This window comes from Schistocerca piceifrons, chromosome 3 (genome assembly GCF_021461385.2).
Source record: "Schistocerca piceifrons isolate TAMUIC-IGC-003096 chromosome 3, iqSchPice1.1, whole genome shotgun sequence".
NCBI classification, from domain to species: domain Eukaryota; kingdom Metazoa; phylum Arthropoda; class Insecta; order Orthoptera; family Acrididae; genus Schistocerca; species Schistocerca piceifrons.
In genome coordinates, this window is record NC_060140.1 from 11,990,144 (window position 1) to 12,015,083 (window position 24,940).

At 40.1% G+C, this 24,940-nt stretch overlaps 1 pseudogene; it reads right to left on the reverse strand.

Annotated features, from left to right (window-relative positions):
* LOC124787707 overlaps positions 1 to 24,940 on the reverse strand; it is a 66,529-nt pseudogene that overhangs the window by 9,022 nt on the left and 32,567 nt on the right.

The window sequence follows — 24,940 nt, forward strand, 5'->3', positions numbered from 1 at the left end:
CGATTTCCAGAATACACCAGGGGACTCTGCTCCTTTGTCTTCAACTGTTGCTAAGTGGATAAATGAATTTAAATTTGGTCAGGAGAGCTTAGATGATGATCATCCATGAATAGGTCAGCCAAGATGTGTCACTACTCTAGAAATCATTGCAAAAGTGCGCATAATGATCAAGGAGGATCACCAATTTAGAGTGCATTAAATTGCTCACGCTTGCCAGATGTCATCTGAAAGGTATTCACAAGATGGGTGCCGCGACTCTTTACGCTGGGTCAAAAACGCATAAGAATGGACATATCACAACAATGTTTGGCCTGTTTTAGGAGAAACAAACAAGATCTTTTGTGCTGGTTTGTGACCACGAGGAAACTTTGGTTTACTACTATACCCCAGAGACAAAGCAACAATCAAAGCAGTGGAAACATGCTGAATCTCCTCCGCCAAACTCCTTCAGCGGGGAAGGACATGGCGTCAGTGTTCTGGGATGCACCACCAAATTCCTTCAGCGGGGAAGATCATGGCATCAGTGTTCTGGGATGAGAAGGGGATTCTGTTTGTACATTATCTCCCCACTGGGCAAACAATTACTGGAGAGTACTATGCTAACCTTCTGGACAAATTGCAACAAAAGATATGCAAAAAAGGCCAGGTTTAATAAGGAAGAAAGTCATCTAGCATCAAGCCAATGCACGCTCGCACGCATGTGCCATCGCCATGGTAAAATTACACAAACTAAGGTATGAATTGTTGCCACACGTGCCTCTTCCCTAAACTGAAAATTTTTCTTTGTGGATGAAGATTCACTTAAATGAAGAATTGATAGCCTGAGTTGACAACTATTTTGCAGTCCTGGAGGAAAATCATTGTCGAGATGGGATCAAGGTATTGGAACACTGTTGGACCAAGTGAAGTAATCTACAAGCAGGGTACATTGAAAAACAACAAAGTTTCAGTGACTAAGTACTTTTTTTCTATTCTGTTTCAAGAACTTTTCAAACCACCCTCGTAAGCATCTCTGACACCTTAAATAATTAAAAACAAATAAGTCGCCAGTTGCAGATGGAATCTCAATTTGGTTTTACAAAGATAGTGTGTGTGTGTGTGTGTGTGTGTGTGTGCTTGGGTGTGTGTAAGTGTGTAAGTATAATCTAACTTCTGCACCATTTCAGTGCAGTAATGTGTTCATTGTAAATAAGTATTACAGTAGTTGTATTACATGTTTCTTACCTTATAAATAAATAAAAAACTTTTTTATTTTAAATTCAGTGCAATAGTATTTATAAAATGACTCTTAGTGTTCATTAAAAAATGACGATCATTCCACTTGGGACCTGTGGAATGGTACATTAGCTTATTTGTTTTAGTTGTAAATATTTGTCATGTATTGTTGTTTTTCTGACATGTTCCACATCCTGGAGGACCTCCTCACTACGGATCAATTGGAATGAAAGTAAATCTAATCTAATCTAATCTGCTATATGGCACTGGACCCTTACTTAGCTTGTATTTATTGTGAATCTCTCACCCAGCAGAAAGACCTAAGCAACTGGGGAAAAAATACAGAGGCGTCTCCTGTATATACGAAGGGCGGAAGAACAGACCCGCGAAATTACAGACCAATACCTGTAACATCAGTTTGCTGCAGAATTCTTGAACATATTCTGGGTTTGAATCTAATCAGTTTCATAGAGACCAATAAGTTTATGTCCACAAATCAGTACAAAGCATCGCTCATGGGCAACTCAGCATGCCCTTTTGTCATACGACGTCTGTTCAAAAAATTCCAGAACTTTGTCCACAAAATTTTCTATGCTTATCTTTTAGTTACTATGGATTGTCTCCTTCGAAATACTCTCCTCCACAATTGATACACTGCTCCCAATATCATTTCCACTTCCAGGAGCAGTCTTGACACACCTCTTGCTGGGTCGCATAAAGTGCCATCTGCGAATTTTCTTCTATCTCATCTACCATTGGAAACTTCATCCTTTTCAACTTTGGAAATAAAAAGAAGTCTGCAGGGGTCATACTATTCTCGCAAGGAACATCTCATTCTCATTTGTGAGATCCAAAAAGTTTTTTTGGTCTTGACTCATGAGCCGTGGAATGAACTTGGCGGCAACACAATGCATTCCAAGATGCTGTGTCATTTCATAACATGATCCAATTGAAATGTTACATTCTTCTACAATCTCTCGGACAGTGAATCTTCGACCGGCACACACAATTTCGTTGACGTTCCTGACACAAGCATCATCAGGGGACATCTAAGAGCGTCCTGAACAAGGATCATTTTTGACTTTTGTAAAGCCATTTTTAAAACGTGTGAATAATATGTAACACCGAGTATGGCTTAAGCACTCATCGCTATAGGCTCCCTGCATCATTTGGTGTGTCTCTGTAAAGGTTTTCTTGAGTTTCACGCAAAATTTAATGCAGATGCATTGCTCCTCTAACTTTGCCATCACAAAATTCACAAACCCAGATTCCATATTTCTTGATTTCCGAGAAGCATTTGACATAGTGCCTCACTGCAGACTTTTAACAAAGGTACAAGCAAATGGAATAAGTTCCCAGACATGTGAGTGGCTCAAAGACTTCTGAAGTAATAGAACCCACTACATTATCCCGACGGTGAGTGTCCATCAGTGACTAGGGTATCATTAGGATCGTTCCAGGGATGTGTGATAGGAGCGCTATTACTCATATTTTCTATGTGCATAACTGATCTGATGGACAAAGTGGACAGTAATCTGTGGTTGTTTGCTGATGATGTTGTGGTGTATGGAAGGTGTCATCATTGAGTGATTTAGGAGGATAAAAGATGACTTGGACAAAGTTCCCAGTTGGTGTGATAAATGACAGCTAACCCTAAATGTAGAAAAATATAAGTTACTGCAGATGAGTTGGAAAAACAAATCCATAATGCAAGAATCCAGCATTAGTAGTGTCATGAATGAAGAAGTCACATTGTTTCAATATCTGGACATAACATTGCAATGTGATATGAAATGGAACAAACTTGTGAGGGTCATGGTAGGGAAGGTGAATAATCATCTTTCGTTTGTTGGGTGGATTTTACTACAGTGTGGCTCAGCTGTGATGGACATCACATATAGGATGCTAGTGTGATCTCTTCTTGAGTACAGTTTGAGTGTCTGGGATCCACAAGGGGTCGAATTAAAGCAGACATTGAGGTAATTCAGAGGCAGGATACTAGATTTGTTAACAGTAGGTTGAAACAACAACATACAAGTATTATGGACATGTTTCTGGAACTCAAATGGGAATCCCTGGAGGGATTTTGAGGAACACTGTGCTGACTGCAGAACAATTCTGCTTGCACCAACATATATTACGCATAAGGACCACGAAGATAAGAGACTACAAATTAGGACTCATAGAGAGGCATATAGACATTCACTTTTTCCTCACTCGATTGGCAGATGGAACGGGAAAGGAACTGACTACAGTCGAATTAAAATTACTTGATAGTTGGCACTTCAAACGCCAATAAGAGTAGTCAGCGTCACACTTGAACTGTCTGCTGTTGCCAAACTCCACCAAAATTGGCCAGTCACTTCCAATTCCTGGTTCAGCATTCTTTCTTGATGTATTTGTATCCCGAATTATGAGCCCGACACTTTTATTATGTATTTCATGACACGCGATAACTACACCAAAAACAACACACATTAACAATGCTAATAAAAGACACACATTTCATTCATAGCACTAACCAAATACTACCGAATAACTCAGCACAAGGTGTAATTCAGTATCATACATATAGTTATCATATTCACAGAGATCATCTTACATCAGATAAGCTTTTCACTACACTGCGTTAAACTGAAATTTTTAAGGTTGCAATTCATAGTTGCAACTGGGTCACTACATTCACATATATAAATACTTCATGCAGTGCTGTGGCATAGCACAATGGATGGCAGATTAATATAATGTGTAGCATGTCATAGGTTTGAATCTCATCAATGCAGCAAAATTTTTATTTCTAAATCTAACCAAAACAGTGTGATTATTATTTTCATTCAATTAATTGCTTTAAATATATATATTTTTTATTTTTAATAATTTGCTGCATCATTTTTCATCATTGTTTTGACTGTTCTATTTGGTCTTATTTGTCTTCCTGTCATTATTTCTTCATTTGGAATCTGCCTCAGTCATCTATAATCCACGACCAAGTGCCCACATGGACAGTTCACTGGTTTCTAACATGGCAGCATGTGCAACTAGTGTAAGGATAGTTACAGGTAACAAATGACATGGAGAAATTTCAATTTGCTTTCAGCCCTGAAATTGAGTTTTTGTTGTCTTGAGTTTACCCTTAAGGGTTAGCTTTAATCGCCATGAACAAAGTGATCATGATATTAGTACTGCTGCAGACTGTTGACCACAATTTTCTCGGCTGGGTTAGGACACAAGTTTACAGTCAGGGATACAAAAGGGGTCGTCTTCCCCAGTTCAGTCACTGGTCACTTTAAATCAATAGTCGACAGAGTATCCAACATTTCTGACATACCTTGCACCAGCCACTAGAAAAATTGCTCTGTGTTAAACATTTAACATAATTTGTGAAGTGAGCCGCTTGTTTGTTGTCACCTGTAACCAAACGGTAGCTGGCAGCCAATGTGGCAACATTGTTGCAGCAAGTGATTGATGTCAACTATCAAGTAATTTTATTCAGACTATTGTAGTGAGACAGGGTACCTTCTGCCATGCACCATATGGTGGCTAGTGGAGTATGTATGTAGATGTGGAATCAGTCTTTCCTTCTCATCCCATTTGGAAAGTCACCCTTGATCTGCAGTTCTGGATAACTTTCTCAAAATCTACCCTTTTTCCTAGACCTATCCTTCACCCCTCTTCCTTCCACTTCAACCCTTCTGCCTGAAGAATGAGCTACTGGCTCTGAAAGCTTGCCCCTGCAACTACTGAAAAGGCTGCTGCCCCTCTTCAGGAACCACATGTTTGTCTCACCTCTCAACAGATACCCCTCTGTCGTGGTTGCACCTACGGTACGGCCATCTGTATCGCTGAGGCACGCAAGCCTCCCCACCAATGGTAAGGTCCATGGTTCATGGGGGGAGTTCCTTCATAGTCAACAGTTAAGGAATGGGTGGCTGAATTCATATGTGGCATATGTCTCTGTAAGATGACTCATGAACAACTTCCTAGAATTACAATCAAATATGAAAATGCTGAGAAAGAACACAGTGTGATATTGCAAGATCAGTAATTAAAAAGATGTGCAAAACAGTTGATGCCGTGGCCGTACCAGAAAGTGAGTGGCATGTCTGTTGAAGCCTGACTACAACCTAATGTGAAAAACAATTTGGGACAATCTGACACACAACTGATTCTATGCACCAATCTGTTCCCGTGGATGAGAGATGACTGAAATGAAACAGCAGTTGCACAAAAATAGCCAAGGTGACTTCATCGGAGAGAAAGAGTGGTCATTGTTTTCAAGGATGCAAAAGTGATTTGTATTTTAGATTAGCTTGCAAGACTGAAACAATACCTCACAAATACTATGCAAGTATTCTGACTCAACTGGATGAAAAAATATGGAGCCAAGACCCAGGGGGGGAAAAAAAGTTTATCGTCAGTGAAATGCGTATGGTCACAAAGGCACTTTCACAATAGGAAAACTGGGAGTTTCAAGTGTGAAGTCTTCAAATATCTATTCCATTCTCCAATTTTTTCACATTCTGACTTTAGCTTCTTCTTCTTTTCTTTTTGTATGAATGATTCACTTAAGACTACATGCGTCACACCTCAAAACCGTTTTGTGGGTCAACAACTGGATATGTTTTCACTGCTCTGTCTCTTGTAACTCCGTTGGACATGGAGGTAGCAAATGAGGATGTAGGATGTCCATGACATACTGCTGTGCTGTCAGAGTGATCTGAAGTCATATCCGATGCTGCCCCACATGCCCTCTCCCTATGTCGTTGTCATACTCACTGACAACTGTCATCATGGGTCTTGCAGAATGTGACTCACTGCTGATCACATGACAGGTGCGGGTGTGAAAGGGTTACAATGTGCTCGGCGTACATTACAGCAATTCTCCCATGAGCTCGTCAGACACGGTCAACCGGAAGCTTGCTGCCAAGCACGCCGCCCTTACGTTCCCAAGCAGTCCAACATGGGGCCACTACCACATCTGAATGTCTCACAAATCTGAATATTGCATAATTCAATCAGCCTGGCAAATGGAGACACACAATTAGGCCCCTTCAAATTTTGTTACGTGCTGATAATGCTGACTCACAGAAGTACAGGGCATCTGTGCCCTTCACAGGGATCACTCAACATCTTACACTCTTCACATCTCTTATAGCTCCTACCATTCACGGTAACAATCCGAGACACAAACAAAGCTAATGCAATCTGGTGGCCTTTGTATCCATTTCAGAGAGTTGCAACTCTCATAATTTACCACTGGTATGCACACTCGTGAAACTATGTTGCTTCAGGGACCTTCCCTTTTTTCTCTTCAAGCAGTTTAGTTCTTTGAATCCATTTTTCTTGTAGCTCAGAATAATTATTTTATTGTGTAGCAAACTTACAGACTAGCATTCTGATCTGAGCTGTCGGAGTCGGCCGTCATGCGTGTGTGAGGTGTGCTTGCTTGTGTGAATGAATGGTGTGTATTTCTATTTCTTTTTCTGATGAAGGTTGTGGCCAAAAGCTTATGTGTAAGTGTCTTAACTGTGCCTGTCTGCATTTTAACGTGCCATCTTTATGGTAATTAGCACTCTATCGTTTCCTACACTGCTGATATTCCAACCTGGAGTTTCCATTGTTTGAACTTACGGTCTACTGTTTTATGTTGCAGTGCACTTCTACAAGTGTAATACACAAATGTTGCCTTAGGAAAGAGTCACAATAACATCCATGTCTACCATTTGCTATTTTTTACGAAATAGCATGTCACACTCGAAATTTAACTTAGCCAATGAAATAAGTTTGAAGATTTATTGTGTGTAAAAGACACGAGGGCCCACTGTGTGGGAAATGTGTGAAGTTCTGTGCAGAGACGGAGTTATCCACAGACGCGGTAAGTCTGGGGAGCTATACGGGTGTTAAAACATCGCCACCTGCTGGGATGAGGGGCCACTTACTCTGAGGTGGCGCTGTGCCAGCAACGAGCTCGACCCATTGATTAGCACCACAGATGACAATGAGCAACCAGCTGCTTCTCTGTGCAGAGATATAAAATTTATCGATTTTGGACGTCGGGTGACAATCTGTCACATGGAGAACAATGTTTACTCTGGCAATTTTAACACTAATCTAGTGTTCTGCAACATATTAATGTGAAATGTTGTCTATGATGTTGAGGAGTGTAAGTTAAACTGATATCTGAGAATTTGTTGTTTTTGTGGCACTATCTGGAAAATGGCCTCTCTTGCAGCTCCAAGCATAAATGTCAAGTGAAGAAGAATAATTAGCACAGCACACTGGAACCGAGTAGGGATCCGGTTTACTGCTCGGCCACTAAATTAGCATATCGTGAGTACACCAGAAGAGACGCTGTACACACTTGCATATACTACATACACAAGTACAAGCATCGATCAAGCTACTGTGAAACTGCACTCTATGTGACTCATCACTACATCAGAATACTGTAAATGTGGTGATTCCAATTCCTTAAGGTCTCTTCCTGTTTGTTTTCATCAGTTGGATCTTATTTTTCAAGTATGTGGGAATCCAATGAGCTGCCGGTTTGGATACATTCTTTCTGTACGTCCCACAAGTTGAATTCTTTGGAGACACATTGTAACAAGAGTTTTTAGGAATTTGCCTGGAGATTTCACACTGGGTTCTGTGTGATGTATTCCATCTTTTATTCTTGGACCTAAGATTTTTACTACAATTTTACATTCTTGCTGTTTTCATGTCTTGTGTTGGACAAAGAGTCTCTCTCATGCATAAAGAAATTCTAATTTGATCATTGTTGTACAATGTTAGATTTTAGAGTTCCAGGAAAAATACTTTTAGTTAACTGTGAGACAGTTTGTATTTTCTGAAGTCTGGATTCTATGGCCTTCTTTTCATTATGATGTTCAGTGGTCTTTTTCACCTAACTATTTAAACTCTTTAACACCGAATACTATGTCATTGCCTATATAAGTTCACCCAGTGCCATTTTGGTATCATCCAAGAATTTTTTCTCCAGGTGAAATTAGTAGTCCAATTTTCCTAGCTTGCTCCCTTAATATTTCAAATTGCTTTAGCACATCAGTGATGTTTTTGTCAATTAGTATTATGTCATCGGTATAGGTTACACAATATAATTCTATCTTTAAGTTTACGTTCTAGTCAGTGTAATAGTGCACCTGCTCTTCTCCATTATCTTACAATTTTCTTAGGGGCATAGTTGAATAGCAATGTGATATGCCATCCCATTTTCATATTCTTATGTCTGTCTTAAATTACACTGCTTGAAAAAAAGTGAGACACTCAGAAGGTGGGGAGAAAACAAATTGAAACATAGCGAATTTAGAGCGTATGTGATGTTATTTCAGTGATAACAAAACAGAGTCAAATTTATACAGAACTTATCAGTTTGAGCCCACTTATCAATACAGCAATGCACCCTGTCTCGCCTGGACGGTGCGGGAGGATGTCGTAAAGCTGCTGCATACCCTCCTGAGAAAGGTGATCCACAACTGTTGTAACTGGACATTGCAATCATGGATACAGGCAGTGGGATGGAGTTGACGTCCATGTTGGTCCCATAATGTTCTATCGGGGACAGATATGGGGATTTTGCTGGCCACAGGAGTATATCAACATCACGCAGACAATTTAAAGAGACACATACTACATGTGGACAAGCACTGGCCTGTTGAAAAATAGCACCACAATACTATTACACACTGCTGTACCATCAGAGTTCCCTCGGCCATTACAAGCCGTGACCTGAAGTCATACCCAATGGCTCCCCACACCATGGGACTGCTTTGTGACCCCCCCCCCCCCCCCAAATGTGGAAGAATGGGACCTCTCCCCATCTCCCCAGGTCACTGTCAAACTTCTCCACGATAGTCATTTGGAGCAGTGCAGGACTGGGACTCATTAGTGAACATAATGTGACGCCATTCATTAGCAGTCCGTACTTCTTGATCATGGCACCACTTCACATGCAGTCATTTGCTTGGGTGTTAATGGCAGCCTATGCGCAGGACGGCAATTCCACAGTCTGGCTGCTCCTAGCTGTATGACACAGCATGTTGCAAGGAGTCTATTACAGTGAACTCCTGTTTATCCGAAATGATCGGGACGGTGGCCGGTTCCGATAACGAAAATTTCAGATAAATCAAAGTCCCCCTGTTTTCACATGTGAACACTCCAAATTGCATCAATATTGCGAAATACGATCGTAAAACGTGCGTAGGGTATGTAAAACGTTACTGATATGGTTGCAAATAACCCTGCACTTTTTTACTGAAAAAATTGTGTTGACATGTTAAAAAGGCACCAAACTATGATTGAAAACTCAAAGTTTTTAAATGCTGTATAACAAAGCTCGATTATTTTGCATTCTTACAGAAAAAATCTCCCTTATTTGGCAGCAGGAAAAAACAGGAGTTTTAATTTTATTACCTACTCTTTTGAATAAAAAATAAACTACTGAACAAAATTATGAAACAAATCTAGAGATTACTCAAAGGAACGAAAAGTCTGTCTAGAGGAACTTTCAAGAAAATTAAAAAAAAAAAAAAAACTTTTTAAGTTATGGACATAGAAGTTCTAGGATGCTTCATTAGAGTTTATTTTTTGGTAACGAAGTCACAAATGTCTTTTTTTTTTATTTTTTGCTTGAGAAACTATTACTGCAACAATACAACTCCAACGTTGAAATCAAACTATTTCAGGATAAATCGTCTCCTCCTGTTGGCTGATGTACTCCAGGGCAGTTTGGATCACTTCGTAACAGAATATGTGAGGAATATTTTTCTCTGATTCATCATCAGAAACATAGTCTTCTGACACTTTATGATCGGTCACAATTTGGACGATTTCATCCTCAGTCACATGAAAAAATGCCATTTTCCATCCACTCTTCAATGTCTTCGAAGTGTGTGTCTTTACAACCAGCTTCTCCAGTAAATTCACCAAAATTATGTCAGCTTGAGTTTCGGTGTTGCCTCCTCCTTCCCACCACTTAGGTTGCCTTACGATCTAAGAGTTTTTTCCAAGACCCAACAAGAGGAAGTGGAGGAATTAGACTCCAAGCTTCAGCAATCAATGAATGACACTTAAAACATCGATTTTTTAAGAGCTTCCACAAAATCATCTGCAGCATCAATCACCTAGCATCTTGCGTCTGTAATGTTTTTCCATCGCCTCAAGAATACCTTGGTCCATCGGTTGACATAGAGATGTGACATTTTGTGGGAGAAATACAACTTTGATATCCCCATCTTGCAGATCACCTGGGTGATAAGGAGCATTGTCCACAAGAAGTAGCGCTTTTCGAGGAAGTCCATTTCCTTCCATGTAATTTACTACAGCTGGAACAAACTCTGCCTGGAACCACTCTCTGAAGATGGCACTGTTCATACATGCCTTAAGACTGATTCGTGTACCTCAGTGGCAAACTGGTTGGTTGGTGTCTAAATGCTCTTGGTGTTTTGGATTTGCCAATTAAAGTAAGACACAGTTTATGATTGCCAGTGGCATTACTGCAAGCGAGGACAGTAAATCTTTCTTTGATATTTTTGTATCCGGAAGCCATTTCTTCTTCTTTAGAGGCAAGGGTTTTCGTTGGCAGCATTTTGTAATTCAACCCAGTTTCATCACATTTGTAAAGTTGATTGCCAGTATAACCTCCTTTGTCAATGATTGTGTGCAGTTTCTTCTTAAAATCAGCGTAGCAGCTTCATCCCCAGATAATGATTTGGCACTGATGGCAATTTCATGAATGCCATGCCGCTTCTTGAAACGATCCTGCCGGCCATTACTTCCGAGGAATTCTTGCTTCCTTCCTTCAATCAGCTCATCAGCTCATTTTGACAAAGTAGAGGACCTGAAACTGACACACCTTTGGCTCTTATTTATTCGTGCCACAAAAATAATGCCTCTTCTAACTGAGGATGTGCACCTTTTCTCATTGTTTTTCAAGATTTCACTGCGCTGCCCAATGCTTGGATGGAACAAAATTTTTCAATTCCTGATCGATTTGTCTTCCGATCAGTAATTGTACTCCTACTCTGCAGCAACTTTTGTGGGTGGCTCACCAGCTTTGATGTACTGACAACAAATGGAAAGTGTTAGGCGGCGCACTCTAATTGTCAGTTTCGACAGGACTACGTTGCGCTGCATAGAACAATACTGTATGTACTGTACTTACAAGGAGTTCCAATAGATGGCAGTGGCATGAAACCATGCAATACGAATAAGAAACGCACTAGAGCTTCAACCAACACACGCACGAATTGACAATACTTGGACTTTTGACACGTACCAGTGCACTGATTAGCACTAGATTGCCAAAAAACACCAGCAAATGCTTGGCTCCAGGTGCATGCAAATTGAAACTTGTCAAGTGTCAATCTAGCTAGCCAAAAGTGTAGCTGCACGAGAGTTTACTGTACTTGTTCTCAGATGGCAGTCACAGACGTGAACAGGTTACAATGTACTCAGTACACTACACAGTGATGCTCCCTTGTAGTGGTCTGATGTAGTCAACTGGAACATTGATTTTGAGTATGCCCTTACTTTCCAACATCAGGCCACTATCAGATCCAAATACTCCAAAAATACAGATGTTGCAAGGTTTAACCACGCGACCAAATGGACATCCACAATGAGGTTTCTTTCAAACTCTCATCAGATAATGCTGTCTCACACCAATATGCAGCACCTTCATATCCTCCAGAGTGATGATTCAACATCTGACGCTATTCGCATCCCTTATATACCACATGATGCTTGCTAAACAGCAATAAAAACAAAGAACACTAATGAATAATGAAGGAAAAGACAGACTGTTACTTACTATAAAGAAGATACCTTAGGCTGCAGATGGGCAGAATTAAAAGACACTTACATAAAGCTTTCAGCCACAGCCTTCACCAGTAAGTAGTAATTTGTCTTTTCCAACATTGTTGATATTCCTACTGGAGTTTCCATTGTTTCAAGGACACTGATGCTTTTCTGTGAGTGTTTCCTTTATGATGTTTTCTACATTTTAGCTTCTCTTTTAAAAAGAAAAAAAAAGAAAGAAAGAAAGAAAAAAAAAGATTTGTTGCTGGAAAACTTCTGAAGTCCAATAAAGGAGTTACAACAGCCATATATGGTTATCTGGTGGACCTTGCAGAACCAAATTCTAGGGCTGAAATGTATTGTTGACCAATGGGCATTAATCAGACTGAATACTAAATAAAAAATTAAATCCAATTTTACACAAAAACACAGGTTCTATCACTGTTGTTTTTCCTTCTATTTTGCTCTTATGTTCGCTATGACTTGTTAAGCAGAAATTTTCTTTCTATCTATAGAGTTACATTTGCTGTAATGTATCTTACCTGCATGTTGTTACTTCTTTCTTCTCACTGCTGCCCCAATCATGGCAAGCAAGTCATCCTCACTGCATTTGCTTCGTATTGCATCTCTGAAACAACAGTTAAAACACCCGTTAAACAGTACCAGGCAATTACCACACAGTGAAATGTTGGTACACTAAAAAGGAAGAAAAACTTTGCAGAAATCTTCAACAGTAATCTTGTAGTCTGTAGTAGGCAACAGCAGGATAACAAACCCACTGGACAAGAATGGGAAAGTCATGATAGAAGTTACTTTTATTTTTATAAATAAACAGGTATCTTACACAAATGCTCAAGAGTATACATAGGATCTTGGGCTGAAAAGGTGGAGCAGAAACTGACATTAGTTTTGTTGAAGAGGGAGTAGTGGAACACAGCACAATTTCTTGCAAAATGAAGCCGAATTTATTGATAAACTGTTAATTAATTGCCAAGCTCACTAATGTGACCATTTTACAACAGGCACTTACTGCTTGGAGTATATGTGAATTTTCAGGCTTGCCTGATAGATCTGTTGCAAAAACACTTTGGGTTCCCCACCAGATAACATTATGCAAGTCCCTCCCTCAATATTTCAGTGACACAACTTTTTGGCATCTTCAGGTGGTGGTGATTTCCACCATCACTGCTGCAAGATGCAACTGGCAATTTCCACGTGACAGCTTTGAAATTTATCATGTGGATGACTATGACCATCATATTTAGAATTCAGAGGATTTCATAGAATACCTGAAGATGCTTAAACTAGAACTTTCAGATCTTTTAGTTAGCTCAAATGTTATATCATTACTTACAAAAGTGCCCCTGCAGCCCTCATTAGAGATTATTAGCAGCAAGTTTGAGAAAGAAATTGTGGTGCTGTTTAAACATGTGCATACCTCATCCTATTTCTTATGTAACACCAACTACTTTGATCAAGTGGACAGTGTTCCCATGGGAGATCCTCTATTTCCCTTAGTAAATATCCAACATTCCTCCTTCTGGCAGAATGCTGAAGAGACATTTGTGGTGTGGCCCACATAATACAGACACTACCTATGTTCCTGCAGCATTTGCACTCACTCCATCTGAATATTCAGTTCACTGTGGAAGTACAATAAGATAGCAGCTTACCATTCCTGGATGTCACGGTTAGAAGAAAAGCTGACAGAACACTGGGGCATAGTCTCTACTGCAAACTGATACACGCAGAGTTATATTTGCGGTCCAAAAGTTGCCATCACCCTGCACAATGTGGTAGTGTCTTACACTCCCTGGCACATAGAGCACACGTGATCTCAGATACCGACAGTCTGCCTGGTGAACTGTAACACCTAAGAACAGTGTTCCAGCAGAATGTTTATTCTTGTAAACAGATTTGCAATGTGTTCTGAGCAAAGCAAGTTCAGTGTAGGGATGTAAATGAAGATACTTAGACAAGCACTGCAAATGGCTTTCTTGCTATATTTCAGTGGCATGTTTTCAAAAATAGAAAGAATCGCTAAGAGAAACAGAATCAAGTGTGTTTTTCGTCCACCAGCAAAACTAAGGAATTGTTTGGGTTCAGTTAAAGACAATCTTGACCTTAGAAAACACAGATCATATATAAGATCTGATGCCATTATGGGAAATCTTATATAGGGCAGACACCTCACATTGTGCAAGAACACTGTGTTCAACAGCGCTGACAAAAATGCCACCCAGTAAATTAGTGGTAGCAGAGCACTGCCTGAATACAGGGCACCACACGTTTCCCAAGAGAACTGAAATTTTATCCTCAGCATCATCACTCTAGGATTGTGTTTTTAAGAATGAGGCATGTATCCATACGGTGGGCAATCTTACCAACAGGAATATGGAATTTTGACTAAGCACTGCCCAGAATCCAGCACTGATTGCCATGAAATTAAAACAGTAGAAACCAGATCCTCCGATGTATGACCTGATGCAGCACCTTGCAGAGAGTTAATTCAGCTTTTAACCACACGAGTGTCCAGAAGTGCAGTCATTGCCCACAACACATAAGCAGAAGGCTACTATGAATGGCATTTCCATCCAACTGGGAGTGCCTGTCCACACATTCGTACTCCTGCTTCTAGCCTGACAAATTTCAATTCTGCTGTGCGAATATCACCAGTCACATCTTGCAGCAGTGATGACAGGACCCACCACTACCTGAAGATGACGAACAGTTGTGTTTGTGAAATCTTGTGAGGCTTGCACAAAGTTATTCAGTGGCAAATCTGAGAAGGTTTGTATACATTATTTTTCTGTGATGCAGGTAATGTGCAGCAAAATGTGATAACTTTCTGCATTTGCCTTTTTATACATTTCAAAATACCCCAAAAATTGGTGATAAACACTGAACATATGACGTAACCAGATGACATACCCCACAGCATGTGCAGCAGTTGGGGCTGAGTGTAAAGGAATGATTGAGCAGTGCAATACTTTCATTTGAGCAAACAGAGCAAATTTCGAAAACATTTTGTAAATATGATCTGTTGTAAATGTAGATGTTACAAAATTATTGTCCCTGCTGTAATCAAGCAAAAGCAGTTCTGATTTTGTGTTCTTTGCTTCTGTCCCTTCTCTTTTTGTTCACAGACATTAGTTAGTAAAGAAAACATAGGTCATTTAATGGCAATGGTGCTATTCTGAAGTTTATACTCATCTACTTGTTATGCAATATGGTAGGTTTTCATTGTACTGTACTTTGCAAGAAATCAAGGAAACTGCAAGACCGGTAAATAAAATAATAAACTTCAATATAAATACATAATTGTTTAACACAATGAAAAAATACTGCCTGCCAGATGCAAGACTCAAATCCTGAACACCATCACTAAAGTCGCACACATGTGTCCGTAGCCACAATGATATGAATACTTGACTTGGGTTGGGATGATCAAGTGTGACAGGCCGAGAGGCTCAACCACTGCAAGCATGGCAAGGTACATCATCTGGTGACATTTGTCATTCACTTTTGACACATTTCCCAACATTTGTATCGTATCCAACATTTATGATCCCATGTGTCTTGTATTAAATTACTTGTCTCAGGGTCATCTACAGTGCTTTGGAGGTTTTTAAATGTTAATACGCATCACCCTGTCTGTGTGTGTGTGTGTGTGTGTGTGTGTGTGTGTGTGTGTGTGTGTGTGTGTGTGTTTATATATATGAAACAAATGCTAACAAAGAGATAGAGGGCCTGGCCAGTACTTACCTCAGCTCAGTACAGCCGATAGATACACAAAACAGAACAGAAAATTGACGTATCCTAGCTTTCGGAACTTCGTTCCTTCATCAGGGAGGAGAGAGGGGAAAAAAGGGGAAGAAGGGAAAGTGGATTCAGTTATTCACAACCCAGGTTATGAAGCAACAGGGGAAAGGTAAACAGGAAGGGTAGCAAAGATGGAGGCATGGATGTCAGAGGGAAGCCAAAGATATTCTACTGTAATTACTGTGCCAGCTTCAAACCAAGGAGGATGAATACAGAAGTAAAGAGGCACATAGTATAAAGATAAACGCAACTGTGTAGGATGAAAAGATGCGTGAATGGCTAAAGAGGAAAGGGAAAGAGGAGAAGACTAAAGAGTAAATGGGAGTGAGGTTGGTTAACATATGTTCAGTCCAGGGGGATGGCGGGATGAAAGGATGTGTTGGAGTGCAAGTTCCCATCTCCGCAGTTCCGAGGTACTGGTGTTGGGTGGGAGAAGCCAAATGGCACATATTGTGTAGCAGGTTCCTAGGTCCCTAGAATTATGCTGGAGGGCATGCTCCGCTACTGGGTATTGGACATCTCCTAGGCTGACAGTTCGTCTGTGCCCATTCACGCGCTCAGCCAGTTTAGTTGTCGTCATACCAAAGTAAAAGGCTGTGCAGTGCAGGCATGTCAGCTGATAAATGACGTGTTGTCTCACATGTGGCCCTGCCTTGAGTTGTGTATGTTATACCAGTAGCGGGGCAGGAGTATTTGGTTGTGGGGGGATGCATGGGGCAGGTTTTGCATCGGGGTCGGTTACAGGGGTAGGAACCGCTGGGTAGAGAAGGTGGTCTGGAAATATTGTAGGGTTTGACAAGGATGTTACGGAGGTTAGGGGGTCGGCAAAAGGCAACTCTGGGTGTTGTGGGGAGAATATTGTCAAGGGATGATCTCACTTCAGGGCTTGACTTGAGAAATTTATATCCGTGGCAGAGTAATTAGTTGCCGTATTCGAGGCCAGGATAATATTGGGTGAAAAGGGGGATGCTTCTGTGTGGTCTGGGGGTAGTAACATTGTTGTTGGGTGGGGAGGAATGTATTGCTTGGGAGATCTGTTTGTGGACAAGGTCTGCAGGATAGTTGTGGGAGAGGAATGCACTGATATATAATATAATACAGGGAAACATTCCAAATGGAAAAAATATATCTAAAAACAAAGATGATGTAACTTACCAAATGAAACCATTGGTATGTTGATAGACACACAAACAAACACACACACAAAATTCAAGCTTTCGCAACCCACAGTTGCTTCATCAGGAAAGAGGGAAGGAGAGGGAAAGACGAAAGGATGTGGCTTTTAAGGGAGAGGGTAAGGAGTCATTCCAACCCCGGGAGTGGAAAGACTTACCTTAGGGGGGGAAAAGGACAGGTATACACTCACGCGCACACACACACACACACACACACACACACACACACACACACACACACACATATATATTCATCCGCACATATACAGACACAAGCAGGGTATATGTGCGGATGGATATGTGTGTGTGTGTGTGTGTGTGTGTGTGTGTGTGTGTGTGTGTGTGTGTGTGGCATACTGATCTGAACTATGCAGCCTTCAAATGGAAGTTTTTTGATCACTCCTTATTTTGCACCCTACCACCTTGGCAATATGTACCGCAAATCATCAGACAGACGACCTTCCTGCATGCTTCGAGCATCCCCTGGTGCTGTTCCGAACCAATGCTAATCTTTGTAACTGTGACGAGCAGTGTGCAGATTGCATGTTTGTATCCCACAAAGAGGTGACAGTTCCCAGTGGCATGAATGGTTACTGTTTATTGACTGTCACTGAGTTGGTGAGTCATTTGCTGCATTGTGGCCCACCTGTTCACTGCTAAAGCCATGCTAGTCAGTGGTAACCCCTGTCAATGATATCCTGTTGCCCATAGCAGTTCACTCTGCTGATTGTGGTAGTATTTTCCTTGAATAAATCTGCTCACAGTACACCTTTGACACTGTGGTACAAGAAAGCCCAATGACTACACACCCTTATAGAATATGTGTCTTGACCCATGGGTACCCACGATATGGCAGTGATGAAATCACCCTGTGATCAACTGTCACACTGCAGCTGTAAGCTGCACCTCCTTTTTCAGAATACTCAGGTTTATTAATTTGAAGTAAATCAGATCTTTTGAAGGAAGATTTAACAAAAAGAGCACATCCAGGAAAGGATGAAAGCATGTCTAATTAACTGGAACACAAAATTAATAATTAGTGGTGACAAAGATCCTCTGCAATAAAAAATAATGTCCACTTACTTCATGTATTAGTCTTCAAGTGACAGAATATATGTAACAGTGTCCTTCTTATTTACACTGATTAAACAATGTAAATTCCAGGTAGGAATATCAACAGTGCAGGGAAAGATAGATCACTATTTACCGTAAAGAAAATAAAGTTGCACACAGGCACAACACACAAGCAAGCACACTGCGTGCGCACACACGCACACACAGAGAAAAAAAAACTGCCAAGTCCAGCAGCTAGAGGCAAGCTGCTGGAGTTGGCAGTCATATGTGTGTGACATGTGCTTGCCTGTGTGTATGAATGTGTGTGTTTCTCTGTATCTCTTTTGCTGATGAAGGCTGTGGCCGAAAGCTTTGTGTAAGTGCCTTTTTAATTGTGCCTGTCTACAATGTAACATGTCTCCTTTACAGTAAGCAGCAATCTATGTTTTCCTATATTTTTCATTTACACAGATGTAATTAACAAATCAGAGTCTATTTATTCCAGAGAAGTGACAGTTTGTTCATGACAGTTCAGCACAAATCTGATTTTTTATATACAGCAAGGCTACCTATAAATTATTCTGTGTGCCAGTGTTCATGCTGACTATAGGGATTCACACTGATCATGTGTAATTTGACATCTGGTCCTGTAAACTTACTTCTGCTCAATGTGAAAAATTCTCCAATCCACGTTTTGTAATTAACCTTAACATATCAAATAATGCACCCTTCAATATAACTGCTTATTGTCCACTTCCCATCACTCTATTCCCACTGTCAACCCAGCTGACCACTACTTCTAATCCAAAAACCATGGTTGACTCAATGTTTGCTATTGCAAGCTATTGCTATTGCAACACAAAAGTGCCAGAGGCACCAGTAATAATATATAATTAAAAATACTAGAAAGTAAGGCTCACCGGTTAGTTCATGCTAAGACAAACACTACAAGTGTCTAAGACACTGCGCTCTCACACAAGTACGAGGTCTGAATACATTCCAGTTACGATACACTAAACTATTTCATTCACGGTGGCAATATACATACTCTCTCCCCAATAAACAGAATAGTTATAACTCAATTGTTCACAAGTGTATATTATGACTCTTGCCACAGCTATGCAGTCAGTATGCCACAGGCGTGCCATAGAAAGGGATCAGGTTCAATTCCTTGTAGAGCCGGGAAATTCTGCTCGGTGGACAGACTGGAATAGGGTACACACTGCTTGTAGTTCCAGCTGAGGAGCTACTCAAGTGAGAAGTAGTGTCTTCAACTTCTGGAAGTTGATAACAGCCTGGAGAGTTGTATACTGACCCCTTAACTCTCCATAGATATATAGTAGAGAACATCTCTCGAAGAGCATTGCGTGGTCTTCTGGGCCCAATACAGAGTTCCTTTATCAATGTATATTGTATATCACCACTTGTACACACTCATCAGCACAGTACCATATTGTCTCTTCACGTGGCAAATTTTTATTCCCTTGTTTCCAGATCAACATTTTTCCTCTTCTTCTTCTTCTTCTTTTTTTTTCCTTACTATCATTTCTTGTACCACACATATTCCACACGGTTTATGCTCACTCCTTCAATGATACTGCCCATCCTTCTCTAGTGTGTGAGTTGTCCCTGCTTTCCTGCGTGTTTGTTGGTTTAAACACCCTTGTTTCAAAAGAGAGTGACAGCTTAGATACAGTCTTGTCAACATTTTTTATTTTTATTTAGCAATTATTGTTTGAGCCTTATAGGCGAATGTCACAAGATATTGTCAACCACTGCATTCACTAGATTGGAATGGGGTTCATGGTAACTTATCAATTCATTTTTTAAGTTGCTGTTATCTTTTTCATCCTATCTTGGACTAGTTTTCCATATTCCCACTCTATTTTATGTAGTCAAACAGTTATCTGCCCTTGCAAACTTGCTCCTTTACTACCAAGTTAACTAATACTGGGCAGACTAACAGAAGTTCCAATATCCAGTCTTTCACCACAATTCACCTACACACACTTTTCACTCACTGATTTTCTTTTTTCAATGTCATAAATATTTTGCTTTCACAGACTGCTGTGCTTTGAACATAAAATTATAGGAACATCTGCCTCACATGTCAGTTTTTTTTTTTTTTTTTATTTATTAAAGAATATGTTCCTTGCTTATTCCTATCTGCTTCTGATACATTTCCATTCTCACTTTTATTTTGTTTTGATCCATTTCTTTTTTCTTTGATAGACAAGTCAAACAACAATGGCAATATGTTGCAGCCCCCTGTGTTTCACCCTACTTACTACGAACTTACTTTTCTTAGCTTCCAATTTCATTAGTCATTTGGTTTCTAAGATACTTAAATTAATTGTTTGACCCTGTATTTTTATATCTTATTTTACCTTCGGTTGATAAAGGATTTCTGTTATGGTCACAAAGAGAGAGCTGATTCTTCCCACCCCCTACCCCCCTTACCTTGTCCTGAAACAAACTTATCGCCAAGTATCTTGCAGTTTTTTTCCTATTATTAATCTCTTAGTCTAGTCATCAATGTAAAAGTGTCAGTTGTTGGTCCCATTGTCTAATAATGTGTACATTTATACACATGAAGTTCCAATTTTTATTTGGAACATATAGACTCTGATAATCATGAATCACAGTTCAAATGGCTCTGGGCACTATGGGACTTAACATCTGAGCCAAGGCAGGATTCAAACCTGCGACCGTAGCAGTCGCGCGGTTCTGGACTGAAGCGTCTAGAACCGCTCGGCAACGGTGGCTGGCGAATCATAGTTACCATCACATGGACAGAAATACTGTGTTAACTATATTACAACCAAGGGACATAGCTAAAAATGTCTTTACATAATTTCCAGTCCTGATTACTTTCCTTTAATTTAATCTCACAAATAGGTTAGTGTAACATGATGTTGACAGAGGCAAATTATATATACTCACAAATTATTTAGCTAGAGGTATCTGGTTTGTATGTCTGGGAGGGAGGAGGGTGCAAGCTGAAAACTTCAAGAAAAGATTACTCATTTCATACCTGCTGGATTTAACTGCAGTTTATCTCTTCCATATACCAACCACATACCTAATGTGCATGGCAAACAGTTTAAAAGTATTATTCTATACTCAGCATTTGGAACTATCAGTTCCTTCATGAGATAGGAAAGAGGGATAAGTTCCTGAAGGTCTGAAAGGTCACTCGGACTCCACAACTAATGTGAGGACAAGAGGAACGAATGTGTCTATAAGAAGTTTTGGAATTTCACCTCTTGAACGTAAAATACTGATCAGTCTATCAGTCTTCTAGTAATTTTATGGTTTCCTCACATGAAATTTCACTTGGACACGATTATTCTATGTTTCATCACTCACCTGAGAGATATCTCTGAATTCCCAAAGAGACACACCTCCAAATTGCCATCAGCTGTTATCCGTAAACGGTTGCACGTGCCACAGAAGTGTTCACTCATTGAGGTAATAAATCCCACACATCCCTTGAAGCCCAGGACATGGTATGCCTGCAAAAAGAAATTGTAAGAAAATAGCTACTGCTGTTGTGAAAATACTATAAATGTGTTGCTCACCAAGTGGAGGAAGGAGAAAACGTGCATTAAGGGGAGTTTGAACACCCTATCCTGACAATGTTAAATTTAGTGACTTAACTTCCCCGTATTTCAGGAACAACTGTAGCCATTGACAAGAAACTTTTACAGCACATTAAACTATATGTTCTGAGTCTTACAATAATTGCATTTCAGCCACTGCTTTTGGAAATACAATTTTTTAATTACACACTTAAAATTTTGTGTACTTTTTTGTATGTTATTCTAAATAATTTTATTTATACATAACATTATGTTTTTCTTTTAGTTAAGAAGACTCAGGATACGTATGTTATTACTCCCTGAAAATTTGAATTCGCTACTCGAAGTAGTTTCTGAGATTTAGCGAAAAATGCAAGAGAAAATGTAAATTTTCAGGAAGAGTTTTTAAAGTTTTAATAGACTGTAACTCAATATATGCTTAACATTTTATTTTTAGTCACTCAGAAGCACCCTGCACCATACTGTATATCATCCTCTTGATCTTTTTTAAGTTTTTTCTTGTTTTCTTCTTTCTGGACTCTGTAGTGGCCAACTGTGCTGCATACTTTGCTTTACCAATGCAAACCTTGTCCATCCATTCAAATTCTCTGATGCAGTTTGCTCCAGAATTAATTCCCATATGTTGTAGCACTTTCACGCTACCAATGTTGCCATCATTAAAAGCAATAACAGCATAACTGACCCCCACTTTAGTGTCTTCATTACGAGAAAATCATTTTTTGGTCTACATCTACATCTACATACATACTCCTCAAGCCACCTGACGGTGTAGGGTACCTTGAGTACCTCTATTGGTTCTCCCTTCTATTCCAGTCTCATATTGTTTGTGGAAAGAAGGATTGTCGGTATGCCTCTTTGCGGGCTCTAATCTCTCTCATTTTATCCTCATGGTCTCTTCGCGGGATATACGTAGGAGGGAGCAATATACTGCTTGACTCCTCGGTGAAGGTATGTTCTCGAAACTTCAACAAAAGCCCATACCGAGCTACTGAGCGTCTCTTCTGCAGAGTCTTCCACTGGAGTTTATCTAACATCTCTGTAACGCTTTCGCGATTACTAAATGATCCTATAACGAAGCATGCTGCTCTCTGTTGGATCTTCTCTATCTCTTCTATCAACCCTATCTGGTACGGATCCCACACTGCTGAGCAGTATTCAAACAGTGGGCGAACAAGTGTACTGTAACCTAATTCCTTTGTTTTCGGATTGCATTTCCTTAGGATTCTTCCAACGAATCTCAGTCTGGCATCTGATTTACCGACGATCAACTTTATATGATCATTCCATTTTAAATCACTCCTAATGCATACTCCCAGATAATTTATGGAATTAACTGCTTCCAATTGCTGACCTGCTATATTGTAGCTAAATGATATGGGATCTTTCTTTCTATGTATTCGCAGCACATTACACTTGTCTACATTGAGATTCAATTGCCATTCCCTGCACCATGCATCAATTCGCTGCAGACCATCCTGCATTTCAGTACAATTTTCCATTGTTGCAACCTCTCGATATACCACAGCATCATCCGCAAAAAGCCTCAGTGAACTTCCAATGTCATTCACAAGGTCATTTATGTACATTGTGAATAGCAACTGTCCTACGACACGCCCCTGCAGCACACCTGAAATCACTCTTACTTCGGAAGACTTCTCTCCATTGAGAATGACATGCTGCGTTCTGTTATCTAGCAACTCTTCAATCCAATCACATAATTGGTCTGATAGTCCATATGCTCTTACTTTGTTCATTAAACGATTGCGGGGAACTGTATCGAACGCCTTGCGGATGTCAAGAAACACAGCATCTATTTGGGAACCCGTGTCTATGGCCCTCTGAGTCTCGTGGACGAATAGCGCGAGCTGGGTTTCACACGATCGTCTTTTTCGAAACCCATGCTGATTCCTACAGAGTAGATTTCTAGTTTACAGAAAAGTCATAATACTCGAACATAATACATGTTCTAAAATTCTACAACTGATCGACGTTAGAGATATAGGTCTATAGTTCTGCATTTCTGTTCGACGTCCCTTCTTGAAAACGGGGATGACCTGTGCCCTTTTCCAATTCTTTGGAATGCTATGCTCTTGTAGAGACCTACGGTACACTGCTGCAAGAAGGGGGACAAGTTCCTTCACATACTCTGTGTAAAACTGAACTGGTATCCCATCAGGTCCAGCGGCCTTTCCTCTTTTGAGTGATTTTTATTGTTTCTTTATCCCTCTGTCATCTATTTCAATATCTACCATTTTGTCATCTGTGTGACAATCTAGAGAAGGAACTACAGTGCAGTCTTCCTCTGTGAAACAGCTTTGGAAAAAGACATTTAGTATTTCGGCCTTTAGTCCATCATCCTCTGTTTCAGTACCTTTTTGGTCACAGAGTGTCTGGACATTTTGTTTTGATCCACCTACCACTTTGACATAAGAGCAAAATTTCTTAGGATTTTCTGCCAAGTCAGTACATAGAACTTTACTTTCGAATTCATTTAACGCCTCTCGCATGGCCCTCCTCACATTACATTTCGCTTCACGTAATTTTTGTTTGTCTGCAAGGTGTTGGCTATGTTTATGTTTGCTGTGAAGTTCCCTTTGCTTCCGCAGCAGTTTTCTAACTCGGTTGTTGTACCACGCTGGCTCTTTTCCATCTCTTACGATCTTGCTTGGCACATACTCATCTAATGCATATTGTACGATGGTTTTGAACTTTGTCAACTGATCCTCAACACTATCTGTACTTAAAACAAAACTTTTGTGTTGAGCCGTCAGGTACTCTGAAATCTGATTTTTGTCACTTTTGCTAACCAGAAAAATCTTCGTACCTTTTTTAATATTTCTATTTACGGCTGAAATCATTGATGCAGTAACCACTTTATGATCGCTGATTCCCTGTTCTGCGTTAACTGTTTCAAATAGTTCAGGTCTGTTTGTCACTAGAAGGTCTAATATGTTATCGCCACGAGTCGGTTCTCTGTTTAACTGCTCAAGGTAGTTTTCAGATAAAGCTCTTAAAAAATTTCACTGGATTCTTTGCCCCTGCCATCCGTTATGAAAGTTTGAGTCTCCCAGTCTATATCCGGCAAATTAAAATCTCCACCCAGAACTATAACATGGTGGGCAAATCTACTCGAAATATTTTCCAAATTATCCTTCAGGTGCTCAGCCACAACAGCTGCTGAGCCAGGGGGCCTATAGAGACATCCAATTACCATGTCTGAGCCTGCTTTAACCGTGACCTTCACCCAAATTATTTCAC